The following is a 17987-nucleotide window of genomic DNA, read 5'->3' on the forward strand; positions in this document are numbered from 1 at the left end:
TATCATTTTTAGAAGGGCCACCAATATATAGAATAAACTTGCACCTAGTGCATTAAAAACAGAGAGTTTGAATCAAAAGGGTTGGCTGCAAAGTGGAAAAGGTTTTTTTGGGTGCAGCACCTGTAGGGCGTGTGAATTTAAATCCAGTAAAAAAAACTAATTCAGTTCAAATATCACGAATGAGATCTTCAAAATAGAGTCCTGTTTAACATGCAGAACAGATCATGTGATATACATCCTGGAATGCCCGTGCAAACTCCAATACATAAGCAAAACAGAGAGACCGGTGAGGACAAGGATATTAGAACATCTAAGCAGCATCAAGCGTAAATTAATTACACACAGTGTCTCAAACCATTTTCTAGAGAAACACCAAGGTGACCCAAAGGGTTTAACATATATGCCAATAGAGAGTGTTAAACAACATTGGAGAGGGGGTGACAGAAACCTAGATCTGATCAAGAGAGAATCCTTTTGGATACATAAATTAAAAACCCTCCACCCTAGAGGCCTGAATATGGAAATTGATGTTGCTCCTTTTTTAAGATAGAGGTCTTCATATTATATTGTTATCATGATCTGGTTTTCATGCCTTTTTTAAGATAGAGGTCTTCATAATATATTGTTATCGTGATCTGGTTTTAATGTCTCTTTTCCTCCACTTCTCGTTTGTATCCCGCTTCTCCTGCAGGTCACCAATGCGCCGTCATTTTTTGTCTGCACACCGTTAATGTTATACACTACCGACACACTTAATCACACTGCGGCCAGATCCGCAAGCCGGGAGATTTCCCGGCTTGCTAGTGGCCGCCCCTCGGCGTGCCGCGCGTCATAGACGCGCGGTCACGCGTCTTCGGGAGCGTGCGCCCCCTGCACGCGCGTCCAGGGGCTCCCCGAGGGAGCCCTGGTGTCCCGCGATCGCGGGACAGCGGCAGGGGGTTCCGGGGGACCCGGCGGACCCTGCAGCGGTAGGGAGAGCGCCCCGATCGGAGGGCGCTCTTCCGCTGCTTCGGCGCGCGCCCGTCACTCTCGGGCGCGCGCCAGGCTACTGCTGCGGCACAGAACGGGCAAATGCTCGAATAAACTTGGCCACAGCAGTATCATGTGTTTATTACTTTATAGAAGGTTATCCTCCTGCTGCTATGCTGTAATCTATGCTATTCTGTTGTAACTATATGTTTCATAATTGCCTCATCTATGGGATTGATATCACCATTGTTTGCTGGGGTGCATATATATATATATTTTTTCAAAGTTGGTAAAGGGTTTTAATTCTTATATAATAATCTTTTTAATTTGTGAACGATTCAAATCTGTATGTTGTTCTAATTTGAGGCATTCACACCATCATATAACTCTATCTTCATTAAAATCTAAATGTCACTTTTCCCATTCGTACTAATCTATATATTTTTGACCTATTTTAAAATGTATTATATGCATTTAAACATTTAATTAATAGTCTCCCAATGCACAGCTGAAACCCGAAACCTATAGGATGGTCCGAATACTCCGTTAGGCATTTCAGGGGTTAATTAATAATTGACTCTAATATAAAAGGGTAGAGAGGGGAGGGGGGGTCCTATACTCCTGACGAAGCCTATTGTCCTATTGGGCGAAACGCGTTGAGAGGACCCGCCCAGGATACGTGTTGATTGGCCCTGCCAGCCGCCTGTCAAACTGCAGTGCCGGAAGTGACGCGACGGAGCCCCGCGCAAACCGGAAGTGACGGATCGCCACGAAAATCAGACTGGAGGTGATTCACCTGGCATCCAGGGGACAGACACAGCAGCCTGGTGATCGAGCCTGCCTTCTCGGGGCACAGAGGGGATACCTTGGAGGTGTGGCAGTCACGCCTGTTCCTGGAGGCAATTCCAGTATCACTGCTGCGTGGAGAGGACAAGCAGCTGCGGTGCGGTGAGCGGTGAGCGGTGGCCACATCCAGACACTCTTAGTCACTTGGTATAAGTGCTAAATGCTTGATATTGTCTTTGTTATTGTAAGTGCACATTTTTAAACTACACCATAAAGTAAGCCTTTTTATACTGATCTGCACCATGGAGATTTATTTTTATTCTTCCATGTTCCTATCTACCTGATGCTTATGTGTGAGAGCTGTCCTGTCTATCCAGACGACATCACAGATTCAACAGATCCAGTTATTGCCCTTATTCATCTGCCATCCTGTGAGTAGGTTTTACAGAAGAGCCAAGTTTCCTCACATACTGCAATATTGAAGTTTACAGTCTGCACTTAGTTTGTGTTTTTCGTTGTTTTTTCCTTTATGCTCCCCCTGGGTTGTGAGAACATATATCGATTATCTGGGACCATTGAAGACAGTCCCTTCCAGAGGGTTTGAGCAGGGGTTTACAACCATTTATATACGGTTTTTCACTATTATCAGTCACTTATATATTATATGCACTTAAGTTATTGTAAGTATTTTTATACACTTTATTAATTATTCACTTATAGATTGGTGAACACTAGTTTTGTTTCAGCGCCTTCTTTACACTATCACCTTGTCACATAAACTATTTGCTCACATGGCCTTGTGTGAGTATAGTGCCAAAATTGGTATCTTTGCCCGGCTCTCTCACAATGATACAGCTTCTTCTCCTCTTTTGGCACAATCCCCCTTCGGTTTGGTACAGTACGTCGGAATGCCTCCGTCCACTCCACCTCATGCAGAGAATCCCCAATCCGGGAGAAATATACACAAGCTGTGTATGATAAAAATGTAACAACAATTTTATTAAAATGATCACTGCGGATCCAGCCTTCTCTGTAACTCCCACCCGCTATCAACAACCGCGTCCGATTGGAAGATGATGCGTGTCAGCAATAGCAAGGGCAGAGGCAGCTTCCCACAGTGGCCACCGAGGCTCAGAAGGTATCAGCACATAGAGCAACGCATTTCGTTTGTATCTTCAAAATTCCTCAGGCTCTCTTATTCTGGATGAGGGTTCGTGGTTTAAATAACCAAGATAACCCGGAAGTAAAAGCGTTCTTCACAACTAAAACAAACTATGGTGCTAATATATACAAACTGTAGTATTTGTAAAAAGCCTGCTACTGCTTATACTACATACAAAAGTGAATACATAATACATAATGCACAAATATATTTTAAAAAGGCAACATACAGGGAGAAAACATCATTGTACTCCCCATAGTGGTGAATATTCAAACAATCTAACTACATTAAATGAATAGCCTCTATAGTAACTCATACAGGTGTAGCCATGTTGTTAAATGGCCTACAGTTTTCTCTCATGCTGGCAGTAAGCCTGGTAAGTTACAGGGTTGCCAGCATCAATCATGGAGGTTTGCCCTCACACCCTGATGAGGTGTCATATGTATCCAAGGGGAGTGGTAACATGCTCTGAGTCCACTGTTAGTGACATCAGAGATGTGCCAGGTTCCTGAGGTATATAAGGCACAGCACTGTCCAAAGTTAGGGTGTTCTACAAGGTTGAGCAGAGCAGAAGGCCAGAGTCTACTAGTGAAGCAACTAGTGACACTGCTCTAATTGAGGGCCCAGCAGCAGCCCGGCTGGCTGGGCCTACACTGTGTCCAGGGACCTGGCACAGGAGGTGATTCCACTTCATTAACAGAGCATACCTTTCAAAGAGAAGTACCAGCCAAAATGAGCGGCTGAGTTGCTGGCTGTGAAGGGCAGCTGGCCCATACCACCAATTAATAAAGATGTCCAGTTCTAAATCAACTCCACTGTGTGAGACTGAAGTTACTCTCCAGCAGAAGGCACCACCGAGAAGGAGTTCCTCATCAGAACCATCGCCCTGCGGATGCAGAGATCCTGATGAGGTGGAGGCGCTGCACTGTATGTAGGTAGGACTCATACACGCTTCCTCAGCTGCCTGTCTGGGTTGACATCCCCACACAACATCATGCGGGAGACTCAGGAGTCCTGTTGACAACAGGTGCACCACCAGACACTACCATGTAATGGGGACTGGTTAGACCACAGGGGCCATTATGAGATTGGGTGGGTCAGCCTTAGCCAGAAAATCTGTTACACAGGTATTGTGAGTGCAAAGTACAATAAATTAAATACTAATGACATAATGGTAACCTAATTGTCTTATCACACATTGTGGGATACAGAATGAATTCTATTATAGAAATTTTATATAAACATATCAACATAAGCTAGGTGAAAGTTTCTTATTGACCTCCTCGTGTAATGAAGTGCTAACATTTATGTACCATATATAGTACTAGACTATAATGCCTCCTAAAGGCTCTAATAATAGATGGAAAACCATTTTAAAAATAACTCATATTTAGAGAACCTAAATATAGAATCTTAGATAAATAGAACGTAATGGCTTTAGAGGGATAATTAGTAGAGAGGGAAAATATAGTAAATCTTACACCTTATTTCTCCAAGTGCATAAATTAAAATATAAGATTATATCTACATATATTAACGACCACTACAGTGACGATGGTGGTAGAGGCATCTAAAAGAAAGAGAAAGAAGAAATACAGAAATGGTGATGGGGCTGAATTTAAAAATGTATTAAATAGTTTATTAAATAAAGGCACCAATGTCAATGTCAACATTGAGGCCTTGGAGAAACAAAGATTTCAATTGGTATATCCAAAAAGTCTCAGCCTTGCTCAACTTTGTTAGTCTATTGCCACCTCTTTGTCCCTGTGGAATACTTTCTATACCCCGGTATATTAAACCTAAGGGGTCTGCATTATGTACCAATTCAAAGTGTGTAGACACACTATGCATGGCCAACCTCCTCCGAATGTTGCCCATGTGCTCCAGCACCTGGACCCCTAAGGGTCGTGATGTCCGTCCGACGTACTGGAGACCACATGGGCACTCAAGGAGGTAGACCACGTAGGTGCTCCTACAATTTATAAAACCCCTGTTGTAAATTCCTGTCCTGTTGTATTTGATTTAAAGTTGTTTTTTTCTTTGGATGCTTGGGTACAAGCTTTAAAGCTGAAACAGCTGAAAAATACTACTGGTCTAGGTAGCCAATTCCTATTTTCTGTAGTCTTCGTTCTGGGATGCATATTAGGGTCTAAACTCGTTTTTAAGTTTCTGGCACTAGTGAAAATCACCTTTGGTGCTTCTTTCATGATTTCTGCAAATGCCAATGCTTTCTTATAATTTTAGAGATTTTTTGAGCATCTTTATTATATTTTGTAATAAATGGTACACCTTGTCTTTTATTATCAGTCTTTGGTTTTGTTTGTAGGAGGTCTTTCTGATTAAGCGCAGAGGCTTTTAATAGAGCCCCCTCTACTAGGGCGGGGTTATATTTCCTATTCAAAAATCTATTTTTAAGAATGTCTGCTTGATTTTTAAAAGCTGTGTCATCGGAACAGTTTCGTCGAATACGTCTAAACTGGCCGTATGGGATATTGTTCAACCATTGTTTGATGGCAGCTATTGTTTAATAAAAAATTATTTGCATCAACTTTCTTAAAAATGTTTTTGTTTTAATTTCATTTTATCTATAAAAATAATAAGATCCCAAAAAATTATTTCTTTATCATTGTATTCTGAGGTGAATTTTAAATTTATATTATTGTTATTCAAATATTTTAGAAAAAGCAATAGATCCTCCTTTCCCCCCTTCCAAATAAAAATCACAACAATAAAACGTTTCCAGAGGACCAAGTTCGCACCGAATGGGTTATGAGACCATGTATTCTCCAACTCCCATTCTGCCATAAAGGTGTAAGCGTAGGCAGGTGCAAACTTGGTCCCCATAGCAGTACCCCATTTTTGCCGATAAAATACATTGTCGAATAAAAACACGTTATGTTCTAATACAAATAAAATCAGGTATAATAAAAAAAATGTTGTTCTGTTTATAAATTAATGTCTCTTTCAAGGGTATTACAGACTGCATTGCATCCATCTGTGTGTCTTATTGAAGTATATAAACTGGTGACATCACATGTGCCCAATACATAGTGATCCTCTCATTGGATCTCCGACAAACAATTTAAAATGTGTGTGGTATCCCTAAGATGTGATTTAGCTAAAACAACATACTTTTGTAAAAATACATCAATATATTCAGATATATTTGATGTTAAAGAACCGATACCCGAAATAATTAGTCGCCCGGAGGTTTTAATGGATCCTTATGAATTTTCGGCAAATAATAGAAATGGCCATATTTTTTCAAATGTGGGAGTTGACCGGCATGCCAATTTATGTTACAGACAGCAACATGTAAAAAGAGCGCATGCACCAAGCAATATGACATACAGCAATTTCTCACATGCAAATCCAAGTGGGTTGTTTATTACCTCTGTTATATAAGTGGGAATGACACGCAGGAAATTGGATTCCATGTCCTTGAACACACCCATAATATCAGGAATGCCCAATGGGACTTAGTGCCAAAGAAAAAAATAACATCTGTTGCCAGACTTATTCTCGTAAAACATCAGTCAGACCCTCTGTTTTTAACAGCTTTTGCAATTGATAAAGTCTCAATGGGCATCAGGGGTGGAGACCTTGAGAAGGCAATACTCAAAAAGGAAAGTCGATGGATCACTCAATTAGAATGTATTATGCCCCATGGTTGAAATGATTATATAGGATATGCAATGTTTCTATAGGCATTATTTGAGAATACAATATGCATATATACCTATTTTTGTCTAATTACTTTCTTTACCCACATTAGGGTTTAGTCATACCCTATGGGTATATATTATGGCAGGTGCTACCAGTTTAATTTTCTATATATCTGTGTGCCCCATTCTGTGTTTATGAGTGCTTGTATGTGCTTTGTTTACATTATTATTACATTGATGTAAGTTCTCTTGCAATAGTCAGCATATCAGTCGGTGCTATTATATTTTGTCTTGTGTCAGATGGATCTGATTTTGACTTAATTTCAGACTTATGCAGTGCCTATGAATGACGAGAAACTACATCTCTGCTATCTGCATTTTGATTGGTCCAACAGCAACACATGACCGCTGACGTCTTTGAGAGCGCAACCTTGAAATATTCACCGCTGAGAGAGAGACATCAGTTCCAGAAGAAGCCGGCTGCCGCGAAACGGCCGTTGAAGTGCTGCCGGGACCGAGCCTGTTACCATCATATGCAGTTTTCCCGGATTGAAAAATGACAAGAGGCTGGATTGTGCAGGGCTGACGAAGCGATGAGCAGAGCATACTTGTGCATGGAGCATATTTAGTTACATTAATTAATTTACTTCTAATTTCACTCAATTGCCAACTTAGGCTGTGCTCCGCTAAATAGCCTGACGTATAGCTTCCTTGATACACGCCACAATTCTGATGCCACAACTACAACTCTCTTCTATCTAACAGGTTCTGCCTTGACGTGGCTCGCAAGCTTACAACGCTTTGGCCAAAGGGTTAAACTAAATGACCCTACTTCAAGAGAATATATAAGTATTTTACTGTGTATTTCTGTCATGTTGGATGTAGCATTGGGCTTCTCTGTCGTCTGTTGTATACATATGCCACGCTCAATAGCACTCCATTTTGACACATATACATATATATATTTTGTGGGGGCTCAGGGGTTCCCAAAAAGAGCTTACTGGGGTTCTGTGTTTTGTTAACCCATTCTCAGCTGTTCCAGCTGGTGGAGGTTGGTGGCTCCTCCTTCCCAGGTTTTAAGCCCGCCCCTCCCCACTTCCCTAGTTTGCAAGTGACTCATTCTGCTGGATATAGACTCACTGTGGTCTTTCTCCCTCCTAATAGAGGTAAATGAGAATTTTAATCCTAATAGAGGTATATTAGTATTTTATCTGGTAGTGTTAGGACTTGCGAACAGGTGTCTGCCTTGACGTGGCTCGCAAGCTTACAACGCTTTGGCCAAAGGGTTAAACTAAATTACCCTACTTCAAGAGAATATATAAGTATTTTACTGTGTATTTCTGTCATGTTGGATGTAGCATTGGGCTTCTCTGTCGTCGGATTTTTTATGTTTGCAAGTGGGTGTTTTCCCACTGTGATTTGCATCAATTACATAAACTCAGGAAGAGCCATGTTCTCAACTTATATTAGCTAGTTAGAGATACTTTGTTTTTCAAGCAACACCTGCTCATGATACATTATACGCTGCAAGGGTTATCCTTGGCATATGTTTTATCATAGGGGTATGATCTTGTGCTTTCATATGAATGCATTTCTTATTCTGTCATTTTCACAAGAAAAGTTCTGAGTGTAGTTCTGCTCTGACATGTGTATCTGGATCATCGGTTTTGCACACGTGTGCTTCTCAGACCAGCAGGTCATTACTTTCAATGGGAACTTTTAGTTCCCATTGTCTGTGTTAGGGCATTTTTCCTTATTCCATTGTATTATTGTCAGTATTTTATCTTCAGATCATATTTATGTCTCTTACATTTTTTGTTTATTGTTTATACTTTTGGGTTTTGTTGCTTTATGTTCTATGCGGTTTTCTTTTCGTCCCCGCTTTGGTCTTAATCTGTCTTTTTTCTCATATTTCTCTCGTTTTTAATTTTAGTCTTTAATAAAAAAAATTGAACTTTCATTATTTATCAGAGTGCTTTTTGTGGGTTTTGTTCTCTTTGTGTTTTGATATTTTCTTTCCCCTTTTCACCACCACTGGCATTATTTTTGCTCTATTTTGTGGTTTTTGGTACTTTATTATTATTAGTGTTTTTTTGATGCGGTTATCTGTTACCTTATTCTGTGACTTAAGTGTCATTCTTTATACCTGCTCAAATCACTTAATTTAATTAAAGTTATTATGGATTTTATAGTTAATGAACAGCGGCGACTTGCTACCACTGACTCAATTTTTTGTGTTAATGCAGCATCTGCTGCTACAAGTACACCCGTACTAGATGTTTCAGGGGATGACCAAATAAAGGCACTTACAAATTTACTCACTATACAAGTACGCACATGGTGAAATAGAACTACTTTAGATAGATACCTCAAAAATAAGTTAATTCCAAAGGGTTTCATATTCAGACTTTTCCTGCATTCCCATTTACTGATTTATTTACTAATTATTTTAGAGGCCCTGTGACGGTGAGGGGTTACCAGGCTCAATAATAAAGGTTTAGCCCACTTGGTTTCCCCTGATCTGTGTTTTGGGGTCCTAGAGTGTCAGGTTTTTGTCATGACTGTCGTTCATGCATTACTGTGATGGTGTGTAAATTATGTGACAATACAGAATTTTTGTGTTTTTGCCTTTCCAAGAGTACCAACAACAAAATGTTCACAATGTTCAGCGCTCCTCGTTATATGAAAAAGACGTGAGAAAGAAAAAGGCAATAGTGTAGTACGTTCACATACTGGTATCAGCACAAAAGGTGGTAATATATACACTTACTTAAAAGTGCCTATACCAGGCACGTAACGGTATCTTTTGCAGGCAAATCACCTCCGTTTTGGCAATAACTTCAAGAGGAACTTCTTTTTATAAAAGCTTCTGCTTTATATAAAAGTTCAGGTACTGGTTTAACACATTACAGTGTAAAAACAATTAGAGGCAGACCAGTTCGTGTGCTCTCCCCCGGTTTCTGCGACATCCACCGCCGATCCAGTCGGCGTTCTACGTCACTTCCGGTCTCTGGTGTTACACCGTAACTGGTCCTCCCGGCAACCCTACGCATTTCAAAGGTAGTCCTTCTTCGTCAGGGGTAAGTATGGTGTATCCTGGTGCTCCTTTCTTTTATACCCGTCCACGCAATGTTATATGAAATTATTTTAATTATAACTAAATTGCGCAAATGGGGTAACATAGAAAATGCATAATAAAACAATTCTAATACAACAATTTAAAAAAAATACATACAGTACATCTAAAAATAAAATGTTCTATTATATGAATATACCAATAAACCGAATCTGAAGACAATTTTGATAGTAAAGATATTCTGATCGCAGCAATTACAGAAATAGGTGAGGACGTTTATGCTTAACTATGCTATATAATTAACTTATTTCGTGTAATACATTATTAAAGTGAGTTCATGTGATAATTAATTAATATACATTATATAATTCTGTGATAATATATTGTTAATATAAAAGTGATTAAATTATATAAAGTGATCTATCAGAGAAATGAATTAATTTGTTAGAAAAAGATCTCATACAGATAACTAAGTTAGAAAGCATCACAGGTCAATATTGATGTTTAGTCCTCTAGGTATTAATGTTTTTAATTTAGGAATCCATAATGTTTCTCTTTGGGATATTTTTTTGAATCAGATCCCTTCCTCTATTGGTTAATTCAAGTTTATCAATCCCTATGAATCTTAATCCTTCTGGGATGCTTTCTAACTGAGTTATCTGTATGAGATCTTTTTCTAACAAATTCATTCATTTCTCTGATAGATCACTTTATATAATTTAATCACTTTCATATTAACAATATATTATCACAGAATTGTACAATGTATATTAATTAATTATCACATGAACTCACTTTAATAATGTATTACACGAAATAAGTTAATTCTATAGCATAGTTAAGCATAAACTTCCTCACCTATTTCTGTAATTGCTGCGATCACAATATCTTTACTATAAAAATTGTCTTCAGATTCGGTTTATTGATATATTCATATAATAGAACGTTTTATTTTTAGATGTATGTATTTTTAAAAATTGTTATATTAGAATTGTTTCATTATGCATTTTCTATGTTACCCCATTTGCGCAATTTAGTTATGATTAAAATAATTTCATATAACATTGCGGGGAGGGTATAAAAGAAAGGAGCACCAGGATACACCATACTTATCCCTGACGAAGAAGGACAACCTTTGAAACACGTAGGGTTTGCCGGGAGGACCAGTTACGGTGCAACACCAGAGACTGGAAGTGACGTAGAATGCCGACTGGATCGGCTGTGGATGTCGCAGAAACCGGGGGAGAGCACACGAACTGGTCTGTCTCTAATTGTTTTTACACTGTAATGTGTTAAATCAGTACCTGAACTTTTATATAAAGCAGAAGCTTTTATAAAAAGAAGTTTCCTCTTGAAGTTATTGCCAAATCGGAGGTGATTTGCCTGCAAAAGATACCGTTACGTGCCTGGTATAGGCACTTTTAAGTAAGTGCATATATTACCACCTTTTGTGCTGATTCTATTATGTGAACGTACTTCACTATTGCCTTTTTCTTTCTCACGTCTTTTTCATATAACGAGGAGCGCTGAACATTGTGAACATTTTGCTGCTGCTGGGAATTGGGAACAATTCAACTGTTCAAGCTGCACCGCATCACTTTATCTCTAAGGGTTTGGACTCTATATGTGTAGAGCGCTTCCTATCATTTGTTTCTAGGAGTGCCAGCAAGTAGAGATTACAAGTCTAGGAGTTTCAGGGTGGTTTTTGCAGAGAAAGTCTTGTCAGATTGTGGATATGTAGCGAGGTCCACGAGTTACGGGATACCTCAAAGATGTACCCGAGAATCAGGATACATTGAAGCACAGTTCTCTGGTCAAAATCCAACCCTGGATACGTTCTTGTGACTCACTGCCAGGGTTCCCTTCTTCAGCACAGACCAGAAAGGTAAAAAGGGCATAGGGGATTCAGGTATCCCCACAACGGTACATGGGTCTGGGTATAAGGGGGGGATGCCAGTTCATGCCCAAGTCACCCTGACCCTGGCATAGAGGATCAGGTGGTGCCTCAGCTATGTGATAAAGCTGAGAGGTTTTTATTTGTGTGCCAAATGTAAAGTCAGGTTTCAACAGTGTGGCAGGTATAAGGTTAGTAAGAGTAGAGATATATCTTCTTATTCTTTCCCTGACACCAGAAAGAGGGACTTAGACATTTTTAGCACAAGATACAGTGTAAAGGTATATTTTATTAAAGGATTACATTTAATAGGAAAATATACTTGTAACTTGTATATGAACGGTGGGATTTATAAGTCCTGGGTTCCGAGAGACCAGATGGCCACCAGTCTTGGTGCCACTGTGTCTGCTCAGGTCCCAGACTTGAAAGCCTCAGGGATGCCAAGGTGTTAGAACAGGCAGAGTATTGGAGTTACACTCAAGTACCCATGCCTTGGTAGCACAAAGGGCTATCCGGACACCATTTTCCCAGCCCCAGACTTTGCGGAGCCCGGAACAGCGGAGAACTCAATATGATAAAAGATTGGCTCATGCCCTTTAGCAGAGTTTAAATTGGTGCCCGCACGGCTTCAGGATACCGGTAAATCGGTGATAGGCTGAGAGAGGAATTCCCACGCACTGATTGGCTGTAGTGTTTTGAGAATGTGACTCCAAAACCTATAAGAACCCTTGCAGCCCATCAGGACAGCAGATTCTAAGCACCAAACCATCAGCGGCAAATTTAAAGATCCTCTGGGAGATATTGTATAGACGCGAGCCGGCTTCATGAAATTCAAGGCAAGAAATTTTCTAATGCCTGGTTTTCAGGGGCCAGGTTCTGAAAACAGAACTTAGCGGTCGTGGCTTGAATTGTATGCTGAATTGCGTTCCAGGACTTTTGTGAGTACCTCCCGGTCATTGGAAAGGACTCATACAGACCTAATTTTGTAGCCATTTGGACTAGGAAAGTTTAGTTTGTTAGCCCAGATCCCCAGTAAGTTTGTTTTCTATTGCATATTGTGATCCATTGTGTGTATGTCTTTTCCTGGAATAAATTACAATTTATTTTACCTCCTTGTTTTGCTCAATCATATGCTCCCGGTATAAAAGGTGTTAATAAACCTGGTCTTCCGTGACATGCCCTATCTCTTGGAGCTATTTCAAAATGAAAATTTGAAGTTCTAAGATTTACGCATCCCGTGGTTCCCACACTCTATTTACTACCTAAAATTCCTAAGAACCTTTCCCACCCCCCAGGACGACCTATTGTTTCAGGCATAGGGGGGTTGTCAAAGCCCATTTACTGATTCCTTTATTGTTTTTACCTTTTTTTCGTTGAGACCCTCCCTTCATATGTGTGGGATACGATGGACGTGTTATTAAGGCTTTATCAGATAACGGTGGACAAGAAGACAATTATGGCCATGTGTGACGTTGAAAGCTTATATACTTGTATTAAACATCAGACAGTCTACACGCAGCGAAGTACTTCTTGTCCATTCCAAATCTTAGCTCTGATCTTGTTAATACACTAATGCAATTTTTGTTATTTAATCCCCACACAATTATTTTGTGTTCAAAAATTATTTTTTTCTGCATATCAGGGGAAGGGCGATGATTGCAACATGTGCACACTCCAATGCAAATCTGTTCCTGGGGTGGTGGAACGGGAGGTGGTATTTACAGAAAACAACCAAGATCTATTGTAACTAGGCATGTTTTGTTGTGGTTGAGGTACATCGACAAACTCTTCATTCTCTGGCAATGATCCCATGGGGATTTTCAGTGATTCGGCGTTGCCATCAACCACAACTAGAACAATATTAAATGCACCTCCCAGTGGAGTAAATCCACAATAGCATTTCTTGACCTTCAAATAAGTATTAATTTGGAAGGATTATTGTTACAGATATACATCACAAAAATACATCATCCAATACAGTACTACAATCTACCAGCTCTCACGCATCTCACCAAATTAGAGGCATATCCGGTGGTGAATTTTTGCTTTTGAAATGAATTTGTTTTTCTCTTGAAACATTCCATGCAAGAGCAGATGATTTAAAGCAGTGTTTCCATTGCTGTGGCTACAGTAATAGTATAATTAACCAGGGGTCCAAAAATAGCTTTAAAAGGGAACGCCAATCACTCTTAGTATCCAAGGCGAAAAAAATTAAACATCCAGTCATAAGGTTCATTGGAACATTTAATAATCAATGGTTACAATTAATAACGATAATTAGCAAATGTTGGGGTATTTTGTTAACTGACATAGAACTTAGAAAGGTTTTGGTTGACACAGTAAACTTGATAATCAGAAGATCGCACAACTTCCAGGATAAACTAGTGAAAGCCATAATGTCCCTATGTAATCTGGCACCTTTTTGGGTTGTAATACCAAGAAAGGTTTTTTCAAATGTGGGAGTTGCTCGGCATGCCAATTTATGTTACAGACAGCAACATGTAAAAGAGCGCACGCACCAATTAATATGATATATTGCAATTTCTCACATGCAAATCCAAGGGGGTTGTTTATTACCTGTGTTGTCCATGCCAATTAATATATGTGGACATGACAACGCGGGAAATTAGATTCTGTCTCCTTGAACATACCCATAATATCAGAAATGCCCAATGGGACATAGTGTCAAAGAAAAAAATAACAACTGTTGCCAGACATTTTCTCACAAAACATCAGTCAGACTATTATTATTGTATTATATTATTAATTATTGTAGCATGGAAGCTGTGTTCTCTGAAAATACCCACTACAGTACCATTACAAATATGTTTGGGACTTTATTTAATGATATTGATATTAATATTTGCTAATAGCATTTGGAGAAATTGCCTACACAGACTGCCACTGTGATGATACACTATTGCTACAATCTACAAATGATAGGACACACTAATACTACAATCTATCTAATTGTGGGAGAATTCATGTTTCCACCCTTTTCATGTGATTTTTTGTGTTTGTAAATGGGTGTTTTCCCACTGTGATTTGCATCAATTACATTAACTCAGGAAGAGCTGTGTTCTCAGCTAGTATTAGCTAGCTAGAGATACTACGATTTTCAAGTAACATCTGCTCATGGTATATTATAATCTTCAAGGGTTCTCCTAGGCATATGTTTTATCATAGGGATATGATCTTGTACTTTCATACTGAATGTATGCATTTCTGATTCTGTCTTTTTCACAAGACAAGCTGAGTGTAATTCTGCTCTGCCATGTGTATCTGGATCATCGGTTTTGCACACGTGTGCTTCTCAGACCAGCAGGTCATTACTTTCAATGGGAACTTTTAGTTCCCATTGTATGTGTTAGGGCATTTTTCCTTTCCCATTGTATTATTGTCAGTATTTTATCTTCAGATCACATTTATGTCTCTTACATTTTTTGTTTATACTTTTGGGTTTTGTTGCTTTATGTTCTATGACAGGCCTGCCCAACTCGTAAAGTGAGAAGGGCCGAACTGCTCCAAGGAAAAAAAAATTGGGCCGCACGGGTTAAATCATCATCATCTCGCCTCCAGAACCTATCATCATCCTCATCCTCCTCCTCCTCCTCCTCCTCCTCCTCCTCCTCCTCCCCATCCTCATCCTCATCCTCATCCTATCCTCATCCTCATCCTCATCCTCATCATCCTCCTCATCATATCTCCCCCAGAACCTCTCACTATCAATCTTTACGATACTCCCCATCTATCTCTCATACCCCCATCTCTCCCCCTCACCCACACAATACCCCCCTCCACATCAAACACACAATACCCCCCTCCACATCAAACACACAATACCCCCTCCACATCAAACATACAATACCCCCCTCCACATCCCCCCAGCCCATTCCATGTCAGCATCCCCCCCCACAAATCAGCATCCCCCCATTTCTCTCTTCCCTCAATATGACACTCTCTCCCCTCCCCTTAATGACACTATTTCCCCCTCCAATCAATATGACACTCTTTCCCCCCTGCACCTCACATGACTCTCCCCTCCTGCACCTCACATCACTCTCTCTCCCCCCTGCAACGCACATCACTCTCTCCCCCCCCTGCACCTCACATCACTCTCTCCCCCCCTGCACCTCACATCACTCTCTCCCCTCCCCTGCACCTCACATCACACTCCCCCCCTGCACCTCACATCACTCTCTCTCCCCCCTGCAACTCACATCACTCTCTCCCCCCCCCCTGCACCTCACATCACTCTCTCCCCCCCTGCACCTCACATCACTCTCTCCCCTCCCCTGCACCTCACATCACACTCCCCCCCCTGCACCTCACATCACTCTCTCCCCCCCTGCACCTAAAATCACTCTCTCCCCCCCCTGCACCTCACATCACTCTCTCCCCCAACCTGCACCTCACATAACTCTCTCCCCCCCCTGCACCTCACATCACTCTCTCCCAGCCCCCCCTCACATGTCAGCAGCCCAGCCCCCCCTCACATGTCAGCAGCCCAGCCCCCCCCCTCACATCAGCAGCCCACCCCCCTCACATGTCAGCAGCCCACCCCCCCACATGTCAGCAGCCCATCCCCCCTCACATGTCAGCAGCCCACCCCCCACCAGCCCGTTTTTCACACCCACCCCACACCAGCCCGTTTTTACACACACACACACACACACACACACACACACACACACACACACACACACACACACACACACACACACACACACACACACACACACACACACACACACACACACACACACACACACACACACCTCTCTTAGATCAGCTGAGCACATCCTCTCTCCCCGATACTAAGCCCCGCCCCCGGCATGCTCTGACCTCCCCGGCATCCTGCTATTGAAGGAAAAAAAACACATCATCCTCATGCTGCTGCTGCCCCCGCGCACCACAAAACCTGGGGGCTGGGAGGGAGAGGGAGGGGGCTAGGGGGGAGGGAAAGGGAGGGGGCTAGGAGGGAGAGGGTCGGGGCTGGGAAGCAGAGGGAGGGAGGAGGGATGAATTGCCACCATTTTTTTAAAAACTTTTTTTTTTTTTAAATTTCATTAATTAACTGGCGCCCGGCCAGAGTCATCGCGGGCCGCACAGAGAGGCCAGACGGGCCGCATGTGGCCCGCGGGCCGTATGTTGTGCAGGCCTGTTCTATGAGGTTTTTATTTGGTCCCGCTTTGGTCTTAATCTGTCTTTTTTCTCATATATCTCTCGTTTTGAATGTTGGTCTTTAGTAAACTTTTTTAAACATTCATTATTCTTTTTGTGGGGTTTCTTCTCATTGTGTGTAGCCAGATCACCCCCTCTGCCCTGCGACCCCATTACCTCCGTGGCCGGGATCGATGGTGGGTGCTGGCGGAGCCAAGCGGCAGACCCACCAGCCATTCTGGAGGGTGGGGGCTGAGAAGGGAGCGCTCCGGTGCTCCGCAGGTCCCCGGCGGCTCCTGTGCAGGGCGCCACCATGTTGCGCGAGTTTGCGCATGCGCAGTGAATGCCGGCGGCCCTGATGAGTTGCGCATGCGCAGTGAGAAGCGCGCGAACCCTAGCCTACCAGGGAAGGCTCTTGGAAAGGAATACAAGTCCCATGATCCTCAGCAGCACCCCATGTGATGCCAGGGAGCCAATAGGGCTGAATGATTGACCTGCAGGGAGAAATAGATACATTTTGCACGCTGGAGAAGCGAGGCAGTCAAGACCAGGAAGAGATAGGGGAAGGAGGTGAGTGCAGGGGTCTGTGACCCGTTGCATTAGGCCAGCAGCCCCCTAGGCCCCAGATAGGTCCTGAGCCCCCTGATAGCTTGTGGTGCTGTAGGGACAGGCCCTAGGTTAGGGACCCTGCCCCATTAGCTGTTTGCTAGTTAGGGACACAGCAGACGCTGCACCTCCCCCAAGAGGCTTGGGCTCAAGCCTGCACCAGTAGAACAGCTGGACTATCTTCAGGTGGAATCGCCCCTGACGGATCACCACGCGGGTAGATCCTGGATGTTGTGCAGGAACTCGTCTGATCCTTTGAGAAGATCCTTTACAGCCAGGTGCCGCCGCACCGGGCAGGTATCATTATAAGTGCACCCACAAAGTACTCACACATAGTGGCAGCGCTGACCACGGGACAAGGGGGTTATACTGTGGACACGGTGTGGGGGTACACGGTGGTGGGCATGGGGGTACGCTCCTAAGCGAGAGTGACTAACACTTGAGACTTTGGTACAGTTATTGAGTTGATAACATATGGTTAATGTGAGTGTATTGTGTTATGTTGATGCTGCATATAGTAAATGGTTATACCGATACTCCAGTGTATGTGATTAGTATATGCGGGTCCTGTGTAGGGGACATTCTATACTCCTAGAATCCTGCACAGGTGGAGGCGCTGATCAAGAAACGTTCCAGAGAGCACCCCAGGTTCCCAGCAAGTGGAGG

This window comes from Ascaphus truei, chromosome 1 (assembly GCF_040206685.1).
Source record: "Ascaphus truei isolate aAscTru1 chromosome 1, aAscTru1.hap1, whole genome shotgun sequence".
In the NCBI taxonomy this organism is placed as follows: domain Eukaryota; kingdom Metazoa; phylum Chordata; class Amphibia; order Anura; family Ascaphidae; genus Ascaphus; species Ascaphus truei.